The 27424-nt window shown below is 32.7% G+C and overlaps 1 protein-coding gene across 1 annotated transcript in view; it reads right to left on the bottom strand.

The window, feature by feature from the left end:
- The window catches only part of LOC129230486 (TOX high mobility group box family member 3-like), a 117083-nt gene extending 90086 nt beyond the window's left edge, over nucleotides 1-26997 (bottom strand). Inside the window, exon 1 of the mRNA XM_054864887.1 lies at nucleotides 26929-26997. The gene's annotated coding sequence lies outside the window, so the exon portion shown is untranslated. The remainder of the gene's footprint in view (nucleotides 1-26928) is intronic.
- Nucleotides 26998-27424: the final 427 nt, after the last annotated feature.

Genomic DNA, 27424 nt, shown 5'->3' with positions numbered 1-27424 from the left:
TTACCGGCAGTTGAATGATGAGAAAGAGTTGTGCAAATTATATTAAAAGAGCAAAATTAATTCTAACAACTATTATTAAGAGCAAGAAATATGTGTTGTACTGTTAGTAGTGCTACATAATTAAATACAATTTGTAAGTAATAGAAAGACGACTTGTTGGGGGAAGTCGATAAAAAGTAACGCCCAATATTAGTGTTGACAGTTGAAAGAGAAAGAAGTTTGTTTACTTTTGTCCCCCAGAAACGCATTTCTCTTTTCGTTGACTATATCTATCCCACCAGCCAGAGAAAAATTTCTTTCCGGTGGAATATAAGTTGCCATCACTATCAATTACTCTAAAGCAACTTTTACCAGTTCTCAATTTTTTAAATTTTAATTTTCACCGTAGTAATGTATAAGATTCTCCTTTATAGTTTAAGACCTGGAGCCTTGAAATAGACTGCAAGTTTTGGCACCAGACTTCCTATGCCGAGTTCTTCCAACAGCTTTGATCACTTCCTCACACTACACAGAAAAATTGATCCTATAAAATGCGCGCGAGCAAAAAAAAAAAAAAAAATGCAATTCCACAAGTAAATTTAATTATCTAGCGAGAAAATTGGAGTAAATTTTATGATGGTTTTTACAGAGGCGTACCTAGCATGGGTGACTAATTTGTGGTGTCAACCCCCCCCCCCCCCCCCCCGTCCTACAAACGAAAAAAAAAGAAAAAAAACATGAAATTTATGCAATTTTCAGAAACAACATTTTTGTTATAGCGAAATTTTCAGTGGGTTAAAGTTCAAAAAACAAATAAAAATGGGGGATTGGGGATTTACCCCCTAGAAATTTTTCGAAATTGTAGTCTTAAAATGCATTTTAGCTTCATATTTTTCGGAAACTTGCAATTCCACTTTGGGTGTCAGCCCCAGACGGGCGACACCCGGGGCAGACTGCCCCCCCCCCCCCCCCCCCCCGTAGTGACGCTACTGGTTTTCAATTAAAATGCAAAAACATCGACATCGAAACCTAAACATCGATGTTCCAAAAACATCGAAAGTGAAACATCGATGTTCCAAAAGCATCGAAAGTAAAACATCGATGTTTCCAAAACATCGACATTGATGTCGCACCCCTAGTTTGAAACATTTACATTACAAAACATCAAAGTTGACAAAACATCGATTCTTTAAATGCTGATTTTAATGTTTGAAACATCGATATTTCAAAACATCAAAATTGAAAAATATCAATGTTTTGAACGCTCAAAGCATTGATATTACAAAATATCTAAGTTGACAAAACTTCGATGCTGTGAATGTTTGTTACTTTGAATGTTTAAAACATTGATATTTCAAAACATCAAAGTTGAAAAATATCGATGTGTTGAACATTCAAAACATCCATATTACAAAACATTACAGTTGACAAAACATCAATGTTTTGAATTATTAAAACATCGATATTTCTAAACATCAAAGTTGTAAAATATCGATGTTTGAACGTTTAAAACATCGATATTGCAAAACATTAAAAGTTGACGAAATATCAATATTTTGAATCTATGTTGATTAAAAATGTTCCAGATATAAACATAGATATTTCAAAACACCGATGTTTAAAATAAAAGCTTCGATAATATTGAGACATCGACCAAGAAAAAAAACCGATGTTTTTAGAAATACCCCCTTTTTTTCTTACGAGAAGTTACGGTTAATGTGTCATAATGACACCGACTAAATCTTAAAGACGTGTCTAAAATTTTGAAGGCCTGCTCAGAAAATGTTTGAACGGGGCACTCTTAATCTGTACTTTATGCCGCCAGACGGTGTTTTAGATTTTCAGTATAAAATGTTCATGTGTCCGACGTTTCGACTTTTTTTTTTTTTTAAATTAAACAAAATATTTTAATGAGCCATACAATGTACAAGGAAGTTTGATTTTTATTTCAGACAGCGAAAAATGTTTTTAAATTAGAGATTTATTTTTCAAATTTATTATCAAATATTTTAGATGATATTTTAAGATAATAGGAGATGTGTTTGGTATTTCAAATTACATTTTCCAACGTCATTAGATGGTATGGATTTGATGTCACAGTTTGACACATAGAAAGGTTTTTTTTTTTTTGGAATTTAAATAGTGTGTCTAAAACGAAGTGTTTTAGTTAAAAATAAAAAATAATGTAAATTGTATGTTTAGATTTAGCAAATTCTTACATTCTTTGTGTTATATTTAAAGACAACAGAAAAGTGCTGTTTAAAGTTAAACAAACTATTCGCAACTCCAGAGCTCGAATACGCTACCTTGCGGTGATTAACAATACTAAAGAAAGGGTAAAACATTCCATTCCACGTGTTTTCTTTAAGTTAAATTACAGGCTTCAGACAGTTAGTGATGTAATGTAATTTCAGAGGAATAGAAAAGAAAGCTTCCCACAAACACGATGAAAAATTAGTGTCATTCATAAGCGTCAAAGCAAGTTATCAGTTACGGCATTTGTTTGTTTTACCTTTTTCATCTGCCATTAGACAGCGGTTGCAGCGCCCCCTACAGTTTAATGGAGTTGCGAGTACCAAAACAACTTAAGATCAATCTTTGACTATCCAATCGTTTCAGTTTATTTTACTGTTCGTAGAAATATGCTCGGAATGCGTAAAAATTTTATCAGGTAAAATAAGAGAGGAATTACAACGAATTATGATCACAATGAAGTTGAAATTAAAGCTGGATTTATTTGTCTCTATGTCAGGAGTAGTCTTTAAACAACAAATCATCACTTTAATGTGTTAAGTTAGAGAAAGGATATCGTAAACGTATACGGACAAAAATTTACATGTATATAATGCTTTTCTAACTTAAGCTTAATTTTTTCTCTGTGAAACTTAAAATGGAAGACAATTAATTCTAATTTTTCATGTCGTAAAAATGTATCACGTAAAGACGCGAAAATCAGTAATCTTAAATCTAAGGCATTACTTTTCTAAATTCGTGGTTGAAAAATGAAAAATATTTTAAACGGAGTTTATTATTTTTCCAAATTTTTCCAAAAAAGAAAAAAAGTTCAGTTGTTTTCCTTAAAGTTTTCATAAAGAGAACGATTAAGAAAAGTACGTAAGATCACGTAGTATTCGCAACTCCAGAGTTCAAATACGCAATCTTGCGGTGATTAACAATACTAAAAAAAAAAGGTAAAACATTCCATTCTACGTGTTTTCTTTGGGGTAAATTACACGCTTCAGACAGTTTATGGTGTAATGTAATTTCAGAAGAATAGAAAAGAAAGCTTCCCACAAACACGATGAAAAATTACTGTCATTCACTAAGCGTCAAAGCAAGTTATAAGTTACGGCATGTGTTTGTTTTACCTTTTCCATCCGCCATTAGGCAGTGGCTGCAGCGCCCCCTATAGTTTATTGTAGTTGCAAATATAATTATGAACATGCATTTTAAAGCTGTTTTACAAACAATATGTAATTTTACTTACTCATTTTTCATCAAAATTCAATATATTTTAAAGCTTAAAAATATCGAGTTTTTTTTTATGAGTTTTAGGTTTCACTTATTTCGTGTGAATTAAGTACTACAACTGTAAATAAATATCAATAATTATTATTTATCAATTTATTTTTTACTTTATTTGTAATTTAGGTTCAGTTAATGAAACTTCAACATACTTGAAAAGGTTGTCGGTTGTCTGAAATTTGAAATAAAAATGAACTTCAACTTTTTTGGCAAATTATCCTTACATAAAAGCAGTGAAAACTCACTTATAAGCGACACCGCTTTGAAGACGCATCAGATATAACGTCAATAAATTGCTAGCCCTAGAAAATCAGTATTCAGAATAATGTTAAACCTCCTTGCTTTTAATAGTCAGTTTAAAGGCAACCTCAAGTTAGAAGTTTTACATGATTTATCTTTCATTTTATAGTTTTTCATGTACCTAAATGGAAAGAAAACCATAATTTGTCTACAATTATTATCCTTTTTTCTACTACAAACAGCTGTAACGAGGAACAATTATAGTACATGTTCTAAATCTTAACAAATTTAAACCTGTATACATGATGGTTCCGTATGATATGCGTGCATGTGAACAGGCCCATCATTTAGGGGGATCAGGAGGGGGCAGTTGACGCCCCCTGACCCCTTTGAGAGATAAATGTATTTACATTTTACATATAAGTGGGCGTGGGTTTTGTTGTTTTTCAGCATGATTTTCATCGAGTACATCGTTGGCAACATGCTGAACTAACGAATGTGAAAATTGGCACTTTTCAAGAGGGCCAAATCACTGAATACATATTTTTTTCCCACTTGACACGGTGACACGTTTAGTAATTTTCAATGTTTTAATTTTTGTAGATAACTTTAAGAGTAAAAAAATCTATCTTTTGAAGTAGTTATGACCAGTAGTCATTTTTGAGTACTACGGCAAACATCGAATTGGAAAAACGAAATTGTTCACATTCGTTAGCTTAGCATAGTGCCGACGATATAATCCTTTACCCCCCCCCCCGGAAAAAGTCAAAATGACGAGCCTGCATGTGAAATCGTGGACCCCATTCGGCAAACTAAGTGTAGAAATAACGAACTACGTGAAAAATAACGAAAGAAATCAGAGAAATTGATTTTTAACAACTTGTAATTAAAAAAAAAATTTACAATGAAAATAGATGGTAGGAAATGTATTGGTGCATTAGATTTGAAATAGTAAGGAAGCAAATGTTTTTCTCATTTTTAACGTGAAGCACTCTCGAACACTCTCTTTATGCGAAGCAGTTTTGTTGTACAAAAGTCATAGAGTTAGGTATTTTTATTGTTCTACTACATGCAATTTCATTTGCAGACTAAATTCAACCGCTTTTATAAGGTCATAAATTCTGAAGGCCTTCCGATGTCGTTTCAACCGAGGTCGACTGTGGTAGAAAAATTGTTTGCATGCAACTGCGTATTGAACGTATGTATGAGGCATCTCAATTATTTATGCGAAAAATAATTATAACAAATGTTAATGTAGAAGTCGATTCAAAAAAAAAAAAAAAAAATGTCAGCAGATTTGTAAAAAAGCTACTTATTTTAGACAGTAAAGATTTAAATAATCTATGTTTAAAAGGGAATGACATCGTTAAAAAAACATACCGCAACGCGCATGTACACACACAAACGCAAAAATAATAAACAGAAAAAATAAACGTAAAATACAAAAAGGTACTTAAATATAAAAGACTAAAAAAGTAGAGCAGTAGTCAGAAACGTGTTCATGTGTTTCTTAGAAACAAAACTTAATTAAAGTCTTCAGAAAAATATTTTGAATTTTCGTCATAAAGTGTAAAATAACTTCTGGGGGCATGCGCGTCTTTTTTCTAACAATAAAAATGAGCACGGTTCGTTTTTTCTAACAGGGTTGCCTAGTCGGAGGGGAAATGAGTGACTCAGGCTGCGACACCGAGAATTTTGGAGCCTTCGACTCCTACTCCTTTACCCCGAAATCAGTCGGACCCCGACTTTACAGCCCCATGTATTCTAAAACATCGATTTTGAAGGCAGAACATGTAAAGTTTGCTTCTTGGCAGAACCCCCATCACATTCCTCCTGCGGGATATTCGAAGGAAAAGCCACGGGGGCTTGAGAAAATAAAATAGCAAGATCAACCTGTAGAATACCCGATCGGCACTAGAACTGATCTTTCTGTTGGGTAGGTAGGGTAGTACAGTTGTTCAAACAAAGGAGGGGGGGGGGGATAAAAAACAGAAAAAAAAGAAAGAAAAAAAGAGAGAAAGCCAAATGACGTTGCAGAGTGAGTGATGCAGACAAGATACTGCAGCAACATTTGATCTGAATAAATGCATTTCCAAAAATAGCGGGGAGGGGAGGGTGACCAAGAAATGGAGTATAAAACTTAAAATAATTAAAGAAAAGTTATAATGATGTTTTTTTTTTTTACATGAGCGTGATTTGATTGATTGAAATAGTATTTTTTTTTCAGATTTTTAACGGATGTGATAATCATAATGCATTAGTTACAAGGTTCTGTAATTATGAATGCCCTTATATAATGAGAAGGAAAAGGAAAAAAGTTTTTTTTTCTGTCTATTTCTTTTAATGCTCACGATTTTACTTTTTCTGTTGATAATGTTGCTTAAAGTTAAATATTTACTTGCGCAGTAGGTCTATATTTAGTTTTGACAATATTACATTGCTTTTTGATAAAGAATAACTCAAAAAAGAGAGAGAGATAACATAAAAATACTTAAAGAAACGTTTTGCTTCAAGTAATTTCATAAATCGTAAAATTTATTCATAAGTTCCTATGCAAAAAATATTTTCAACTGATTAGAACAAAAAAAAAAAAAAAAGAAGAAGAAGAAGAAGAAGTAAGAGGAAGAGGAAGCAAAAAAAAAAAAAAAGAGAAAAATTAAGGCAGGCTTTAAAACTTTTTCTTTCCGATGCCTAAAAAAATTTCTCTTAATCGTTAAAATTAAAATCCAGTTTATAAAACAATCTTATTACCTTATAGCTTGGTTTACAAATTTCATTTTAAAGCAAATGTTCAATTTAAAACATCAAAAACACACAATTTTAAATTTGTTTAACATTCCTTACCTACGTATGAACTTCAAAAACAGCCAACTCCGAGACGGGTGATTAGTTCCGAAAACCACATGGCCAGCAGAAACATGCCAAGAAAAATGTTAAATGTCTTTCACACAATTCGCCAACAAAATTTTTTAGTCCACAATCCAGCAAGAAGAGAACAATTCTGTGCTCCAATTTGTATTCATAGTAACGCGTAAAAATAAATGTAACGAATTAGAAAAACAATTGTTTCCGCACTTTTAAACAACGTGTCGGACACAAAAATATCGCCGGCGATCTCCGCTACATAACGACTGCGGGAGAAAAAAAAGAATAAAAAAACACGTCCTTGAGGCGCCTTTCTTTCGAACAAATAACTTGCTTTTCAGAAAACGCAGGTAAAAATTCTTTCCCCACGCATATTCGAATCTATCTCCGTTCTGCCGGCAGTTTAAGTGAATTTCATATCGTTTCTGTTCGAGGGTTGCTGCAATTTTATTGAAAGCGCCAATTATCGCCAAATGACAAGCGCATTCTCCTGTTTTATCCCTATTCACGGCTTCGGAAAAATCCCTAAATCGATTTTTTGTTTTCATATTCTTTTAAAAGGGGGCGTTTAGCGAAACTGCTCCAACTCAGGTAATGCGGGGTTAACGCTCGCGCGGTGTTTTTATTGTTCTATAAGCAGACGATGGGAGCTTGGAGAGAAAAATATAATAGAGCTAATCACGGATAATGCCGTGGCTATGTTTACAGTGTCAGGATGAAAGTAGTTAAGTGAGAGACAGATTAAAAAGTAATTAATGTTAGCTAACATTTACTAGCTGATGCAAAGTTTCATTAAGAGAATGGACTTGATAAATGAATTTTAAAGTTACAGCGACATTTTATAAATAGTTTGCATGATTTTCCGCATTCTTTTTGGGAATAATTAATCAACTTTCTTTTCTTTTCAAAATGCGATTATTTTACTTTACACCAATGTTACTAATTTTTCTAAAAATTAAAAGAGTTGCTTTTGGAAACAAAGTATTGGTTTATACACATACGATGTGTTGATAATTCTCATTTCAATGAATACCGGGGAACATTGTGAAAAATGCGTTAAATTGGAAGTTTCTTAAGGATGAAAACTTGTATCGGAACTAAACTTCTGAACTTTTAAGGTTTTTTTGATATTATTATTCAATTAGGCTGATTAAAATTAGATGTTAAGAGAGTAATGTTAAGTTAGCATGAAAGTTTTTTCAAACAACCTATGTCAAGTGAAAATGTTTTCTTTTTTTCCCTTTAAAAAACCTTTTTGATCTTTATTTTTCTTTGTAAGGTAAAAAACTTAAGTATCTTGCTACGATACCAAGGTAGTTAACAACAAAAACTGTTACTTTCATTTTTCAATCAGAAAAGTGGAAACTAAAGCACAACAATTACTCGAAGTAAATGTTGAAAAATTAAACTAAAAAATATCTGTTGTTCTGAAATTATTTTGTAATAATTGTTTCGGATTTACTGCATCATAGACACTGCCGCCCGCGTTCAAGACTTTTTATTCTAGAGTGGGGGCAAGGGGTGGGGGAAGGCAAAGTTACCCAACTAGAAAATTAAAGCGGCATTTCTGAAAACTAATCTTCAAATTAATTATTTATCTGAACTGGTTGTCGTTTATTAATTTTAACAATTCATATTTATTTCATTTTGCATTTTACTGGCTCCATAATATCCAATCTACATTTAAAAAAAAACTAAAATTTTTGACCTTCAATGGTGAAATTTTAATAACCTTTGAACTACCGAATTTCTTTATTCTAAATAAAATTTTAAATTATTGCCACTACAATCTTGAAATTCAACTTCCTGATTTCTACAATAATAATGCTGCTTAACCAAATATTGGTTTGGGCAAAACTGTCGATATTTAATTCTAGTAAATGTTATAAAACTGTGAGTCATCATTTTCTTTTTGCTTAAAAATAATATTATTTACTGCATATGGTTTACCTTTGTTTATCAATATTCATGATTTATGCCGTTTTTTTTTCTGTCTTACATATTTTACGTTTCACAATTTTTCCTAAAAATCTTATTAAGCACATTATCAAAAAAAAAAAAAAAAAAAAAAAAAAAAACTGCAAAGTCATTGACATATTCAATAAACTGCAGCATTATTCGTTTTCAAATAAAATGTTCATTTAAGGATTTTTTTTTTTTTTTTCAAAATTTGAATATTTGGTAGATTTGACATTTATATTGCAACATTCTGTATCGCGATTTCGTAAAGAAATATATTACTTAATAAGGCTTTCATTTTATGCTAAAGCTGCTCAGGGTAAAAGGTATTAATACCTTCTTCCGCTCTCATTAAAATGTATTATTTTATAAGAGATTAGTGGAACCCGCACGGCTTTGCCCGTAATAGAAAAATTCCTGTATATTTACAAATAATGTATGGTGAATTTTCTCGCCAATTGGCTTGTACCCATGTTAAGGTTCCACGTTATGATAATTTCGTATTTCGACAATTGGTTTGTGCCCATGTTACGGTTCCACGTTGTGATAATTTCGTAATTTTCTCGTCTATCTTAGGGTAATTTTGTTCTTAAAATTGGAATAGAAAAAGAACCACATCGAATTTTCGAAAAATCGCTTCGAGGTGCACACCCTTATGCTACAAACTAACTTTGTGCTAAATTTCATGAAAATTGGTCGAACGGTCTAGGCGCTATGCACGTCACAGAGATCCTGACAGACAGACAGAGATCCGGACAGAGAGAGACATCCTGACAGACAGAGAGAGTTTCAGCTTTATTATTAGTAAAGATTATTATTTAGCCTTTTGTGGGAATTTGTTTTATACGGGTAGAGTTCTTGAAATTATAAGTATAAAAATTAAAAAAAAGAAAATAGCATATCAATATGTTTTAGCTATACAAGTCCCGTTTTTTCCAATACCTCTACAAAGTAAAAAGAATTTTTTTCAGTCCCACATTTGCACCCTTAATTCTACGTTTGCAACCAATCTGCATCTAAACGTCAGTGTTATAAATGTAAGTGATAATGATTTTAAGTATTTACTTCAGGAATGACAACAAATGAATATAAAAGGCATTTTGTTCCATAAATAATTGGTGAAATATAAAAGTTTTAATATACCATGTTTTTAAAATGAAACTAAAAAGTATAAAATGATTTCTATGAACTTAATGTGCTTGTGCATTTAAAGCCCGACACAATTTCAAAAATTTTTGAAGATTGCTTCGAAAAATTGTGATTCTGAGTTTTTAATAGATGTCAAAATATTTGTAAGCTTTAAAAGGAAAACTATCGGATGCACACAACAGATGATGCTTTTCATAATTTAACTAACAATTTTATCGCTATGCAAAATAGTATAAACTAAGTTGTAAGTTTTCCCGCTGATAGCTATATTTTACACTTATAGTTATATAGTACATGCAAACCATGTTTTTCCTTTTGGAAAAAAATACTACTAATAATTTTGATTCGACTCGCCGCAGGCGATTAGAAAAAATCATCATTCTCTACGCTAAAGCGAAAGAAAAAAGTCATATTTTTCACAACTACAGCCCTTCTTTAACCATCATTTTGAACGTGTCAAACTAGGCTACAAATACTAGCCAGAAAGTCAAGCGATAAGCCCCCACCCCCTCTCATCGATTCCATAACTACTCCACTAGTCGACTTAAATTTTGAGCCGTTCTGAAGAAATGTAGTAGGTGTAGGGTTATCATCCCTTGAGAAAAAGTTTCGCTGAACACAACGCACGTATAGGCTATCAAATCTGAAGTTTTATAATCGACGTACTTTATTTGAAAGTATTTATGCGGTCCACGCTGCTACGTCGTAAAAAATGCAGTTGAGATATCCGCAATATGTCTACAAGTAGTCTGAAGATTTAAAAGATAAATAAGCAACTTGCTCAATGTATTTTCCCGGGTTTGGCATTTTTAGGCGTATATATTTGCACTACATTTTCAGAATTTTAAACCTTAGGCTTTGAATTTAATATATAGTAGAACTTCGCTTATCCGGCCTTCTTTTATCTGGATCTTCGTATCAGGGGCATGCACAAGGGGGGGGGGGAGTAGGGTCACTTGTTGGCCTGGACACGAGCCGGAAGGGGCCTAACATTTTTTAAACTAGGCGTGAAATATAGGGGTAAATAATATGGAGGGGGGCGGAAACGTTTTTTTGTGACGGACTCCAAAATTTCTGTGCACGTCCTTGTCCGTATTATCCGGAACAAATTCGTAGCCTTCTTTAAAAATCTTACGTAATCGTAAATAATTTTGAATTAGATGGACCGGGCTTTATTCAAACGACACACATTTAAACTAGAAGACAGTGAACCAATCCTTTGTTGAGAAATTGTGCGAAAAATGCATTGTTTTTTTTTTTTAAACTGTTCCATGTAAATTTGTTACGAAACATGCTTTTTCGTAATGAATGGCAAGTCTGTTTATTTACAGATTTGCTTTCCTATTATCCATAATTTCCGGATTATCGGATTACCATTGGTCTCGGTTACTCCGGACAAACGAAGCTGCAGGGGAAGAGTGAGTACAGTCAAATACGAAAATTCAATTACATTTTTTATTATTAAAAATTACAGATGTTAAATTACTTCAAATGGCATAATATTTGTCACTGTACGAAGTATTAATAAAGTAGATGTAGGAAAAAAACTACGAATTCGCACTCTAACGATAAAAGAAAATAAATACATAAATAAAAACGAAATGCAAATTTGTCTCACTCCCCCCCCCTTAATTGGGAAGAGTTAGACTCATATTTTTTGAATTAGAGAACTTATAAAGAATCAAAAATTTACCTGGAAAAACATGAAATATTGTTGTCGTTCGGTTTTGGTGTGAGCTAACGTCGTGTTTAACACACAGTAGTGACACCTACCGCATATCTGTTTGGGACTGAGATAGAATGATTTAGTGATTCTTGATTAGTAAATTGACATAAAGTGTCATCTTGTGATGTAGCATTAGATAAGGATGGAATGCTATCACTGTAGCCTTTGTATGTTATTAGTACAGCATCTTCTTTGCTATCTGTTTCAGAAAATCTCCGAAATAGCTTATCTGATTTCCTTTCTTCTAGGCATGTTGAATGTTTGAAATGTGGAAAAATATCATAACATTTAGCATATTGCAATGAAACAATAAAAAATAATGTAAGTTGAATAAGTACGAAATGGAAATATTTATGTGATATTATACAGATATGAAGTCATAATTCACTTCAAGCTTCCTTATTTTGTTGATGTCAGGGCTTTAAAACTTATTTAATTATTATTTGCATAAACAAGATATTTGTAATTAACTTTAATTGAATGTATAATTTCTCCACTTTTAAAATAAAAGTGCTATGGGAACAGTGGACGACGATTTAATGGTGTTTCACTCTTCTGTCTCGCTGTTTCCTCAATGCAAAATATAAACTCGATAGTTGCCATTCTCCGACAAAGAAAATTAACAACATTATTATGCTGCTAAAATGAACTTAAGTAGGCTAATGCAGGATTAATAGCACCAGTCGGTAACGTTTATCTAACAGTTTAGAAACAGTGCAACAAACAATGGGGATATTTTACTTTGATGGGTTCAAACTATGATGACATAGCTATTTTTCCTACATTATACTTGAAAGTAACCTTTTTCTATAATAATGTAAACAGTATGTCGGTCTGACTTTTCAAACCTTTTACCACGCTGGAAATATACAAACAGAAAATAAATTACTGTTGTCTTACTATTCTCCCTGTCTCACTGTACCCACTTATCCCCTACTTTTACAACGTGGGGTCTGTGCAAAATAACTGGAACAGTGAAACCTGTGTATAACGACTGTTTATAACGATAACCTGTCTATAACAATATTTTTTTTTTTTTTTTTGGCCCCAGCAAAATGTTAGCATGAGTAATCGAACTGTTTATAACGAAAACCTATCCATTATGATTTTTTTTTTTTTTTTGCTCCCAACAGAATTGTTGTAGTCAGGTTTTACTGTAGAAGATAACCAGTTCTGATCGAGACATGAAGCAGCCAAACTACTTTATTAGCAGGGACGCCCTGATTTCCTTTTTTTTTTTTGGGAGGGCGAAAATTCTCAATTTGCCGAATGGGCTCCAAATTTTGCCGAATAGAACTCCAAATTCCGCCGAATGATGATAATTTTGCCAAATAAAACTCCAAATTCCGCCGAATGGCGGTGAAAAATTTTGCCGATCAGAACTCCAAATTTTGCCGAATGGGATAAAATGCTGCCGAATCGATGATATTTTTACGGAATAGAAGTTCAAATTTTGCGAAATGATGATAATTTTGCCGAACGAAACTCCAAATTCGACGAATGATGTTAATTTTACCGAATAGTTAGAACTTCAAATTCTGCTGAATCGGGATAAATTTGCCGAATTGTTAGACAAAAATTTGCCAAATTAGGAAATTTTTGAAAGGTCACATGGACCTCACGTGATCTCCTATCTGGGCGTCCAAGATAATTAAAGAATTTTTGCTTCATGAATTCGAGTTAAGGAAACATATGCTGTGCTAAGGGGAAGATTCGGCGAATCAAATCACTGCAAAAAGATGGTTTCTAATTTTAATTAATATGATAGTTAGGATTCTCATCGACTAATCATAATAAAATGTTATTATCACCATAGTATCGAGGAACTGGATGAAAGACTGCTTAAGATGGTAGATCAAGATGGTCTGTAACTTTGAATGCGCTTGGTTTCTAATGTTGGCAATGCATAACTAAAGAAATAAAGTAGATAATTTACTGAAAAAATGATGACACTGGTACAATAAAGTTTTTAAAAAGTCACCAAATGAACAATTTTTTTTCATTCAAATCTTTTTGAATTTTTACTATTAGTTCACATTCTCCCTCTATATAATTGTATATCTTGTTAAAAGTTTTCAACGTTAATAAAATACTTTTTATTCATCCGCTCAAGTTCAAATAAGGAAATGTGGGGGAAAGTGAAATCGTTAATATTACTTTTTTCAGAATGAACAAATTGGAAATTTGTGCTGAAAATTGCGGTACATAAAGAAGGAACAATGTATTTTACAATAAAATTTGCATTGAAACATTATTATTTTTATTTTTGGCAATAAGTTTGTACCGCTAAAAAAGGTGGAAAATTTACACTTTTTTTTTTCATTCGCCAAAGTGAAAAATAAGATATTTTTTAAATCAAATATTTTCTATTCGATTATTAAACATATTTTTGTCAAATAAATGAGTAAATAAAAGAAAGAATGAAAAAATGAAAAGAAAATGAAACAAAAAACGAATAAAGAAATAGATAAATAAGTGAAAATGTGAGAAGAAATAAATAAGTGAATAAAATAGTAAATGAATACGAAAATAAGCGAATGAATGAATAAATAAGGAAATTATTAAATGAAAGAACGTAAATGAAGTGATTAGTAAACGAATACGTTAATTTTTTGCAAAAAGGATTAAATAAGTAAATAAAATAGACTCTCATTTTGCCCTGCATGAGTTTTTAAACCCTCCCCGAAATTATTTTCTGATTACGGCCCTGGCTTTGATTTTCCGAGGTAATTTTTACTTGACTGGAATGGAATACATGTGTTACTACAAGGTTAAAATGTCACTAGATAGCTAAAACCAGAGTAAATATTTCATCCTTTCAATTTGACCCGCATTACCCAACATTTTTTTTAAAACTTGCAGTGAACGACACTTTATAAAGTTTTTTAAATCTTAATTCATAATTTTGGTTTTGTATGGGAGAATTTTTTTTTCTTATTTATGATATTAAGCAGGATATAAATTTAGGAATAAATGTTGTCAGTGGCGAAGCGAGTAGATTAGAGTGGTTCAAAAATACATGTAAAACAAAAAAGTTTTTTCTTGATAACAGGACACCCCTCAATATTTTTAGACTTGTGGATAGTAATAGGACTGGAAGAATTTCAGCTTCCTATTTCAACTGAAAGAGGGTGCTCAACTCCTTCCCCCAAACTTCATTAGTATGGGGAGGGGGGTTAAAAAAATTCATTGAACTGAAAAACAATGCTCTATATTATAATATACACTAGTAATATGCATATATATGCATATACATTGCAATAAAATAATTATTTACAAAAAAAAAAAAAAACAGTTAGGGAATTTAAATGTTTATAATTTTGTGGCATTTTCTATGCTACGCTAATGTTAAATTAAGAGGTCATTGAGCACCCTCTTAAAATTTGAGTAAGAAAATAAAACTTTTACAGCATAATGCTACTAGTGAGTTTTAAAGAATAGGGGATGTCCTGGACTCTAGCAGAAAAAAAGTTTTTTTGAACCACCCTAGGGTAGATACGCTTTCTATTTTACCACTTACGTAATATTGTGATTATGTCATTTGAATATACATATTTGTTTATTTTAATTGTTCCTAAGAAGAAACTAAAAAAAAAAGAAACCTTTCTGACCTAAGTTGACTTTATTTATTATTAATTTATTTATTTATCATTATTTTTGTTATTAATATTTTTTTTGAGCAATCAATAATTGCTTATTAAGCTCATTTGACCGAGGTTGATGTTGCTCTAATTTTTCAGATTACTATGACACCGAGAGTAAGTTTTGCTCGATGCTTTAATACAGTTGACTCTCGTTTTACGCGGATTTATTTTACGCGGTTTCGATTATACACTGTTTAAGATTTGACACCTTTATTTTACTTTACGCGGATGAGTTTCGGTTTTACGCGGATGCGGCAGTGCAAACAGATTGCTCTCTTTCAAAATCCAAACTTCTAAAGATTGCAGATTACAAGTAATAAACTGCATTTTGGCGTGCTAATAACCGAACTTGAGCTCCTGGTATGCGATTGGTTCCAGAGCTCTTTTCGGATGTAAAGTTATTAAACTCACACATTTCAGAACTCACTGGAAGAAGAGCTATTAGGAGTGACAAAGGAGGCCAAAACCAATGACATACATTCAAAGACGTTCACACTGAAAATTTTGAGCTATTCCTAGACAATAGAAATGATCTCTCTGATTTGTTAGTGAAAGAAGATTCTATCGTGGAAATGACGTAAGTGCTCATGGTTGTGTTAATGCTCCGCAAAGAATTACAGAGAAAAATTCTTAATGACAGCCAAAAGACTATCATATCCAGCCCTTCTTTATAAACAGAACACGAAATGAGTTTATGTTTTCTTTATGCATATTGTGCATAAAAATCCATGTAAGTACGCATTAAACTTATTATACAATTAGTCATCACTAGAATGAAGTATTTTTTTTTATCTACGGATCCTAACCCCTATTTTAACTCTACTATAAGTTCTCAATTTACGCAGTTTCGATTTACGCGGCATTTCCGTCGAACATAACCCCCGCGTAAAACGAAGGTCTACTGTATTTATTAAGAGAACAAATTTTCGTCTCCACGATTACGAATCGTTTGCGTCCATTCAAGTCTTAACTTTAGCAAATTTTACTTTTAAAACGGGAGGAGATGTAAAATTACGTTTTTTCAGGAAAAACAGCAACATAGATAAACTTAAAAAGCAAAACTTCATCTAAATACGAAAAAATCCTAGATTACTAATCCCTATGATTTATGATTGATAAGAAATAAAAATGTCAGAGGTAAAAATGCACTGTAAATTTAAACTTCAAGGTGCGTATAAGGGTGCAAATTTCCCCCATAACAACTACATCTTTATAACCACATCCTAATGACTATTTCTTTTTTTGTGAATATGCCTTGTATTGCGTAATCTAGCCAATCACCAGCCCTAATATGATGGGTGCGAATTTCTTCTCCATTTCCTTTCCAGTCTAGTTCTAGAGGCAAGAAACTGAACGAGGAGGGTACGATCACAATTCGTGATTGCGAAAAACATAATTTGAATTCAAGACATCAAAATTCAAATAAATGTTTTTTATAGTTATTTTTTTATTTATTTATTTTTTTTTGTAATGTGTTTCTCCTTTGCTTGGTAAAAATTTGTTATTGTTGAAAAAGGGATCGTAAGTACTAGTTATGCTACGAGAATTTGATTAATTGTGTATTTTGCAATATTTGTTACAATATGCGTATTAGATGTTGAGCAAAAAGAGGGAGCATCAAAATGTGCAAAAGGAGTTCTCAATCCTCCCACACAACGTTTACAACGATCGACTGTCAATTAATAGTATCAATTCATGACGTAACTCCCGGAGTAGAGACTTAACATTACGGCTTCCCAATGTGACGTCATCATGGGACCGAGAATTAAATGGCTGAATGGCCGACATGACAGTCGGATGAGTTGGGAGTTACTTTTATTGACATTGTATAGTCGAGAGCGGAAGGAAGATTTTTCCCCGCGGGAGAGAATCGCGCGAGCGGAGAGGGAAAACGTGGGGAAATACTGGGAAACGAGGGGAATCTGCGGAATATCACCGACTCCCGTTATGCCCCGCCCTTTCGGAGCACGCCATTCCGAGAGGCTTTTCTCCATTCTTTTGAGGATGTTGGAATCTTACGAACTTTTTGACAGTGAAATTATTGCAAAGAACAGCTCTTGGAATTTTAAGGAGTGAAAGCATTTAAAAATGTTCTTTCTATAGGAAGTTCTTAACTTTTTGCTGATGCTTCTAATCGACAAATGATTGTAAATAAATGTCGTCTGCAGAAACTTTTAGCACTTATTTTCGTAATGTTTTTTTGGTGATAAAATGTTCTTTGCACTCTCTGTAATGTTAAACTTCATCTTCTTTTATTTTTTTCTCATCGAGCAATGAAGATCGTTTATCTCGCTTTTGACGTTCCGATCTTTTTTCACTATAAAGAGACAGCTTGTACCAGCTTATAATACATTGTGAAAAACATCGTTTGGGAGTTAAAAGCAATTCTATTAAAATAGAAAGGGAGTTGCTCTATTGTTGCATTTGTTATTTTAATTATTTATTTATTTATTTATTTATTTTTTTGTTTATTACTACGTAGCTGATAAATCTGTTTGCATCTTATTGTTGGTTCGCTTTTAAAACTTGTTTATTTCGCTTTTGACGTTCCTATCTTTTTCTACTATACAGACTTTTTGTTGTGCCAGTCTATCATGATACAGTGTGAAAAAAAGTATCGTCTGAGAGTTAAAAGCGATTTTTTTAATTTAAAAGAAAGAAAGTTGCTCTACTATTGCATTTGTTATCCTCAACTCCAATAAACTACAGGGAGCGCTGCAGCCACTGTCTAATGGCGGATGAAAAAGGTAAAACAAACACACGCAGTAACTTTTATAACTTACTTTGACGCTTAGTGAATGACTACTTTTTCATCGTGTTTGTGGGAAGCTTTCTTTTCTATTCTTCTGAAATTACATTACATCATAAACTGTCTGAAGCCTGTGATTTACCCCAAAGAAAACGCGTTTGATGGAATGTTTTACCGTTTTCTTTAGTATGTTAATCACCGCAAGGTAGCGTATTCGAGCTTTGGAGTTGCGAATTACATTTAATTATTTGTTTCTTAATTTGTTTATTTGCAGACGATAAATATTTTCGCATCTGGTTGTTAATTTTCTTTTAGAGTTAAAGTTGCACACATTTCATACTTCATAGATAACTTCTTCCTGATTGTTGCTTTAAGTGTTATGCATGAATTTGAAAATATTGCTGTTCATCCGTGTCATTGTTGTATGACATTTAGTATTACAAAAAAATCAGGAAAGGAGACTGAAACTTATGCAAAGTTATGACTTTTAGAAACACAGAGTAATCAGTTATAGATCGAAAAAATCCGAAGGGAAAAAAAAATATTAAAAAGTAAATAAAAAGAAAAAATAATAAAAAAGTAAGTAAGTGAATAAATAAATAATTAAAATGGAATAATAAAAATGAAAAAAAAAGGAAAAAGAAGAACGACCTGACTGCAATAATTAGGTCTCGGAAACTTTAGAATTTGTTAAAAACATGCACATTTTTGAAAATTTTAATTTTTCCCCCAAAGTGTTTACTTTTGAACTACTTTGCCAATCATATTAGATATCAACAAAATATTACGTATTTGTTGAAATTACGAACTTAAAAAAGAAATCTAATGTTCATCATACATAACTTCTTTACGTCCGCTAACTTATGTAATTTAACAAATAAAATTTCATATAACAAATAAATGCTTTCACTGTAAAAACGATTCAGAAACGTTCCTGGAATATAATGGGCAGCTGATGTGCCCAATTTCTGTCAGTAACATATCTTGTAAAGACCAGGAACGTTTTCCGCTAAAACTCGGTAACCTTACTGAAAAATATTCACAACTCTCCCCGTTTAAAATCAGTTGTGGCTCTTGAATCTTAGACTAAACTTAGGTGGGTATATTATAACAGTTTGCCACCTTACTGCGTTTCGAAGAAAGCTCAAAAGCAGTATTTCAAACATGGCCAAAGCTAAGAAAGAATTGCAATTCTTGCTAAGCTACGTAGTCTATAGACTGCTAAGAAAGAATTGAAAATTCTTGCTAAGCTACGTAGTCCATAGACTGATTTTCGCCCTTTGGACGCTTTAGCAGTCTGGACGGGCCACAATCAAACTGAAGCGGCACACTTTATAAATACGGTCAGTTAATCTTTAAACTGGGAGCTAAACATATTATTTACAACAGTCAGAAGTCTGCATTCGTGCGGCGTGTAGCGATTCAAGAAACTTTTTGATAAGGAAACTTGATTTTTCAAAGAAACTATATAAATCCCGAAACATTACACGGAAGTACTCAGTAACGTTTCGGAATTTTTTTACAGTGTTGTTGGGAACAGGTTTTTAAATAAAAAATAAATTACTCTCAAATGATGCGTTACTATCTAGATATAATTTTTATGCTGTTTGAATGGAAAAATTATTCTTATTTTTTTTTCAGTATCCTTTGTGTAAATAATGATAATAATAGTGATGGCGATGATGATTTAGCAAAATTAGTAAAAATGATAATTAATGATGATGATAATAATAATAATAATATTAATGATGATAATTAATGATTATGATAATAATAGTAATAATGATAATTAATGATGATGACGGTGATGATGATGATGATAATAACAAGGATAATAATAACACCGAAAGAAACCTTTGGTGAAACAAATGACTTTTCAAAGGAATTAGTTTACGTTAAATTTTGCTTAATTTTTTTTTCCTTTTTTTTTATACTCATAAGAGATTGTCTTTTAAAAAGACGATGCCTAATAATATGTGTTTCATAGCATGTCTTCCAAGAAAAGAAATGACGAAAGTAAGCAAAATCTATAACAAATAAAATAAAGCTGAATTTCTAAGAAGAACCAAGAGCGGATCCACGTGGTGTGCCAAGGCGATACTGATCTTCAGACCTCTAAAAGCGACCAAAGATGGCAATTAAAAAAAAAAAAAAGTTTTTAAAATTTTAATTTCAAGAAAAGTCTGGGAGGAAGGTCCAAATCCTTTTTTTTTTTTTTTGTGTGTGCTCTAATATTACATTTATGACGCCCCTTCCGTTTTGTGTGCAGAAGCTGGTTCTACTATTGTCAGGAATAGAACAACAATAAGACAGCTACGACCAGAAATATTTTTAACGCTCTTATTAGCATATTTTACGCATTGAAAAATCGAAAATACGCCCCAAAAATTTAGTCAAGCGTATTTTCATGCTTTGCTTTTTAATTTAAAATGGCATTTAGGAAAAGGGGTGATGGAAAATCAATTGTAATTAAAAAAATATCACATCTGAATGATTTTGTTAAAAATTCAAAATGTCAAACGTTCTTAATGTTAATAAATCAAACACTTCTCAGCCATCTTCTATTTCACCTTAGAAAGTGGTAATTCTCTTCTGGAATGGATCACTACTATGATTATTACTGTTTTCGTGTGTTTCCATCTTCCAAAATAAATTTCTCTCCTCCGAAAAATGTCAAGAAGGATTTTCACAATTTGGGAGGGGGAAAAACCCCTCTAGTAATACCTTCAATTCAATGGAGGTAGCTATAACTAGCACTAGAAAAAATTTAAATAAAAAATAAATTTCTCTCAAATAATAAGTCACTTAGCTAGACTAGCATTTCTATGCCGTTTGCTTCAGGTATTATTAATTATTACGTTTTTTACAGTATCGTCTGCGCAAATAAGCAAATAAATAAATAAAAAATTGATTACTAAAGAGTAAAATAAACCTTTCGTTAAAAACTTGTAATTCAAAGGACTCGTCAAATAAATTAGTTTAAATTAAAGTTGTTAGTAATTATGTTGAAAATTAGTTTTAAACAATTAATTTACTAAGTTTATAAAAATGATTATTATTATTTTGTTCATTTATATGGATGATATCCTATGCGAGGCCGCAACTCGTAGCCTCTGATCCAAAGGATCACGCATCCAAGCAGCAGCGCAGAAAAGCTACGTTTACACGAAGATGCCAAACAATCGTTTGCTCGTTCAGAGAGGATCTATGGCAGGAGAGTGCAGCCGATCCGCCTCGGAAAGGGCCTCTGCTCCTCCGAATCCGGTTCCGACAACAGGCGGTTGCCTCATAACAGATGGTCGAGAGAGCAGCACCCCTCCCCCTCGGGACGAATGGATCGATCTCCTCCGGGCAGGTTACCAGCTCACTTCAAATAGCGCTCTTACAAGAGGGAATCACAAATTCGCGATGTTCCGAGCTCTCTTGATTTTTTAAAGATTTAAGAATTAGGGGCGGGTGACTTGGCGCCGGCAAGGGGCGTTTGCCTCTTCCCAAAACATTTTGAGAAACAAAACAAAAACAAAAAAAAAATGTTTAGCGCAAATAGAATGTTTGAAATTTTTACTCAGAGTCACATGCTCTCTGAGACTCACTGAAGTAAGAGCTCCCTGAAGTTAAATTTTTGGAAGGGCGGAAATGCTCAATTGCCGAATGGAACTCCAAAATTTGCCGAATGGTAAATAGAAATTGGTCGTTAAAAATGGTTAAATAGAATTTAGGTGGTTAAATGGTTAAATAATTAAATGGTTAAATAGAATTTAGTCAAAAAAAAAAAAAAAAATGCTTAACGCAACTAGAATGTTTGAAATTTTTACTCAGAGTCATATGCCTCTCTGAGACTCACTGAAGCAGGAGCGCATCGAAGTTAAATTTTTGGAAGGGCGGCAATTCTCAATTGCTGAATGGAGCTCCAATATTTGCCGAATAGTTAAATAGGGAAATGCACAGCTAATGACAAAGGACATTTGGGCATTCAAAAATTGCAATGCTGCAAATATGTCCCCAAACTTGCCGAACATGGACATTTTTGGGAGGTCACAGCGACCTCCCATCGGAACACCCATGCAATTAGATTCACATGCGCAGAGAGACGTTTTTAACGCCTCAAAAGGGACGCCCCCTCCCCGAACTGAAAATTTTGATTGGGAGGAAATTCGTAATTTGCTAAATGAAATTCCGAATTTTGGCGAATGATAAAAAAGCATGCATACCTCTAATAAGAGGATACATTGGACATCATTACAAAATAAAAAGAAAGAAATTGCAATGCTATCTCTAAACTTGCCGAATCGTCAGACAAAATTCACCATTCTTTAAGAGGCCACAGTGACTTCCCATCGGAGTGCCCCTGCGCTTCCACAAACATGTGCCACCCATTGAAAGGAGGAGATTTCTGAGGAAATGTGCCTCAGAAGTTTAGTAAAACGTATTTTCAGGCTTTCTATTTTTGATTAAAACCTAACATCGTGGAAAATGAAAAAAAAAAAAAAATAATAATAATAATAATAAATAAATAAATAAATAAATAAATAAATAAAAGAGGGGGGGGGGAGAATGGGAAATTCTAAAAACTTTATATTTGAGTGTTATATATTTTTGTGACGCAAGTGTCAAGCGTTCTAAATGTTGAAAATAAGAATGTTGAATAAGATATACGCATCTGTTCTTTCTCAGATATTTTCCACTCCATCCTTGTAGAAAGTCTAAATCTATTTTATATTGTTTTATTTTATTTATGAAATGTATCCCTATTACGTTCTTTACGGTTTCCATATTTTTCACTGCTCTAAAAAACGCCAGGGATTATTTTCACACTTGGAAAAAAAAATCCTAACTGCACATGTTACGTGTTTGTTCAAATATCTTTCTCACTTTGTAAGAACTTTGCCTGCTCACTTCTCTTCAAACAACGCATTTATAAGAGGAAACCCACTGCCAATTCGCGTTGTTCCGTGCTCACCAGACTCTCCTGGTTTTTCAAGATTTAGAATTAGAGGCGTGTTGTATAGTGGGTCTCAAGTGTTTTGTCAACCCCTAGTTTTGTGACACTATAATAAAAAGTAATCGGTGCAAAATTTGAACTCGATCGGTCAATAATAACACGTGCCCCTAGGACGTTGAACTTTAACACTTTTGATAATTTTCCCACAAATCTTCGAGTTTTTACTTCAGACTCCGTACATCGTTTCTCCTATGTTTACAAAATATTTTTACAGCGAGGTAGCACTAAAATTAATCTTTTTAACTACTTCATATCGTCTAAAGATTTTACATTGAATAAGAATGAAATAGTGCTTTAGAAACTTGACCTTAATTGTACGCTTTTCTCAATGTATCTCAATCGTGTGCATTTTTTTCCCGATAGTCTTGGACTGTCTGTAAAATACTAAATTGCTTTTGTGACTCATATTTGGTAAATTGATTGTGAAATTCTTCGATTAATTGTGCTCCTCTTTCAGTTGTATCATTCACAACTTTCAGCGTTTTAACAATATCTCTTCCCTTTAAATAGCTTCCTTCATTTTGCCATGAATCAGGATCAAATAAGAAAACATCTTTTGGTGTTTGTAACTAATCAAACAGTTTTATTGACTTGTAATTGATTTTATAAAGAGGAAGAACTTTACTAAGAAAGTATTCCAAATCATCTACTGTTATCTGAAATTTTTTATACAGTCATCAGACACGTCTTCCTATTCAGCAAGCATTCTTTTGAAGTAGTCTCTTCCTATCTTCAAAGTTAATTCCTTCATTCAATACGGACAAAGCTACTAGTTCATCCCCTAAGTACCATAAGTGATTTATGAATTTTTCAATCACTGCTTCTGCTGCATGTTTGTCATCATTTTGTACGCTGCAAGTTTTTAGACCCTAGACTTTATATTAATTTAAAAGGCCTAGAATGGGTTGCTGCGAAAAACTATATCTTCATTCAACATTTAACTGTAAAACAGCATTTACGGGCATTCTCTTCATGTAAGGTCAATTTAAATTGTTTCCTAAATATATAAATTTTCAATTAATAAATTCCTTTTGCCACCCATCTGGCTCACAAATAAGCTCCAGGTTGCCGAAAACATATCCCTGTAGGAGGGAGGACTTCACCAAGCAATATTATTACACGTTATGAGAATTCTCTAATATTTCTTAATTTCGCTTTCTACGATCAATAATATGTCATCAAATTCTTCTTTTAGAATTTAAGTGGTATGTGTACTTTTTGAATTTTAAAGCGCTTAAATAATGGAATATCGAGTCTAGAACTAAGAAAGGCAAGAACTTCTTTAAAGACACTCTGCAGTACGATTTCAAGTGCATGATGATAGCAATACAAATGCAATACATCACCGTTCAGCTTTTGCTCTAAAAAATTACATGCACAATTTATACGGCCGGTATTGTAAGCCGCTGTATAAAACATTACAGCTTGAACAGTTAGCAATAAAGAGCAATCATCTAAGATATCATATACAACTGAAGAAATATCTCAGAAATTCTGAATAACTGTTCAACATTGGGACCTGAAGCTATCATGCTAAGCTTATCGGCGTTTTTTTTTTTTTTTTTCAGTTACATCTGGATGTAGCTTTGTATCCCAGGGAATAACTAAAAAATCTAAATTTAAATTCATGAAATCTGATTTTACCTCTCGAAGATTTTCTCTTGCTCTCTTAAGGGATGTACGATTGATCATAAGGTTATTTGGATTTAAATTTACTGCATCTACATAGGCTGTTAATAAATGAGCAGCATCTTTGTCCCTAATATGGCATTTGTCTAATATTGATGAAATTCGAGCAGATATCAATAGTTGTCAAGCTGTTTTGCGTTGTGTTAGACCAGATATAGAAAAAAGGTTCAACAGGTTAGAATAGATACCCATTTCGGTTTCTAAATCTTGTGAATAGCAAAGAGGAATTTGATGATAATAAAGGACTATGTACCGAAATAGAAGACAGTTTAAAGTATAGATTTTTACATTATTCCGATCTGGAATTTTTTCAAATTTATATTTTAGATATGGAAAATAAAGTTTATTTTTATGGTAGCGTAATCGAGGTTTTTTCAAAATTTGAATTATAAGAATGCATAAATATTTAAGTATATAACTAAAGAACAGCGAATTAAAATATAATTGTCATTACTTATATTTACAGCATGGAAACCTAGTGACCATTTTTGCCACACCTATTACATACACAGAACATTTTCTAAATCAACACCCCCAAAGCCTGGAGGAGGCAATTTGTTGTTGTCAAAAATCATTCATTAATGGCCTAGGCCATTCATTAATGACCCCTGTCTGCATCTTTGTGGAAAGAAATGTTCCCCTGCCTCTTGGTTTGAAACGAGCGCGAATAGCGGTATGCCTGTCCCAAAGCCATTGGTGTACATGTACCCTACGTAATATGTAAAATTTTACTGAATGAAAGTGAGAGAATGGTTAGTCTGGAAGTAGCAACATCTATTGAGGTTCAAAATTACTTTAAATATGAAACCTAGGAATATTTTTACATAAAAATGAGAAAATCCGCAATTTTCTCTTCGAAACTCAAAAAAGGGGGCCCTAGGGGCACGTGTTAATATTCATGGATTGAAAGACTGTGTCATTTCTGCGGAATGAAGAAACGAAAAAGTGGTCAACAATGAACGCTATCTACTGGAGTTTAGGGTTAATCGACGGGAATTACGGTTAAAATAGCAACTATCAAAATATCACCAAACAGGCAATGGCTTCGTTCAAATGTAGAAACAATTTTCACTCGTCATACCTTGACGAGCAATTTTGTAGTAAATAAATAAAAACATTGCAGAATGAACTAGCAAAAATTTGCAGCAATACGAGTTTTGAAGTTAAAACAAATCCCTTCATCAATGTATAAAGACGTGAGCACTGACTCTTTGTCGAAGCTCACTCATTTACGCATTGGAAAGAATTCTTTGCCAGTCCAAATAATTTGCTGAAAGTGTAAGTTTTAACTACGTTGTTTACTCCAGTTTTTCTTTCCTTTTTTTTAAACCGTACAAACTACAAAGGTTAATGTTCCTGCTACATAGCTTTTACTTTATTCAAGATATTTTTTAACTTAATATTGCTGTGCTTGAGATTTCTCTGCAACGTATCTTATATACTTTTTAAAAGTGCAACTGTTATTATATATAGATTAAAAAAAAAAAAAAACACAATACACTTCACAGTTTTACAGTAATTATTGTTTTTCTTTTCACCTTACATCCTTTGCTAGTGTTTACATGAATAGGCTTCATATCCACAACATGAATGCTCAAGAATAAAAATAAGTATTAAAAAGTCTCCTTAAATAAATATTAAAAACGTTATGATAGTCTAAAAATTCAAACGAACATGAAAAACGGTCTGATGAGGTAAATAAGCAATTCGTCATTTCTGAAAAAAAAAAAAAAAAAAAAAAAAAAAAAAAAAAAAAAAAAAAAACACATCCCCTTAAGCTTTTTGCATTGGAATATTGATACTGAAACCTCCACAGCAAACTTTTGAATGCAACAAACCAGACACTGAAGCGGGCAATTTAAAACTCTAGTGATCTACTTATTCAATAGATAACACTACTAAAATCAACTGTTTTTAATACATAGCTGAAGTGCCGCCATCTAGTAAATAACTAGATAACTGAAACGGTAGATTGACAGCTACAGTAATGACGTCTCATTGGATGTAAGTATGCATGCAATTCAAATTTTAGAATTTGTTAAAATTCAGAACCTTGTTCGGCAAAACTGAGCATTTCCACCCACCCAACAATTTACGCTCGAAGGGGGCCCCCCGACACTGTGCTCTAAAGCAAACACGTTTTAAATTTTTTAAATGCTAGAAACTGACCTTGCTTCTTTCATCACAAGTCTTTTTTTTAACTTTAAAAACGAATACACTACCTATGCGTCATTTTCCACCCATAGTTGCGAGAATGTGTTTTCGAAAGAACTACTTTACTGTCATTCTCGCGACTGTCTTTATGACGTCAGGAAAATATTTAACCCGTAAAAGTATTTATGCAGCTTCGGAGTTCTCATAAAAATATTTATCACAGCTGTTATGATACAGTCATACTTACCGTAAGAGTTCATTTCAGCATTATTTATTTGCCTAAAATTCAAATCTTTTTTAGAAACAATACCCAAACTCGTAACCCGCATCGCAACCGATTCCGAAACACTAGTTTATGCAACAAGTTTCGAAAAGAAGGTAGAATGCTTGTTTGTCAAAAAAAAAAAAAAAAGTTTTTTTTTGCAACTTCGAAAAACATTGTTCTGCCTTTAATAAGTCAGTCAACGCGTCAGTCTCATGATACCCAGTACTCGATTTACAGCCTGACGACCTTTGACGAAGCTCGCAAATCAAAGCAACAGAATGAACAATGGCGACCCGACAGCCGTCGAATAAGTATTTTGTATTCATAAACGATACTTACAAATGTCGCTGTTGCATTGTCATTTATGTTTTATGGTACAAATAAGTCTTTGTGGCAAAAGGAAATGCTTCAATGCTTCTGTCACAGACATTCGTTCAAAATAAAAAAATAAATTAGAATGTCAAGTCCGCGAAACAAT

This window comes from Uloborus diversus, chromosome 9, assembly GCF_026930045.1.
Source record: "Uloborus diversus isolate 005 chromosome 9, Udiv.v.3.1, whole genome shotgun sequence".
Lineage (NCBI taxonomy): Eukaryota > Metazoa > Arthropoda > Arachnida > Araneae > Uloboridae > Uloborus > Uloborus diversus.
Note: the sequence above shows the minus strand (reverse complement) of the source record. Positions and strands in the feature narration are given on the sequence as shown.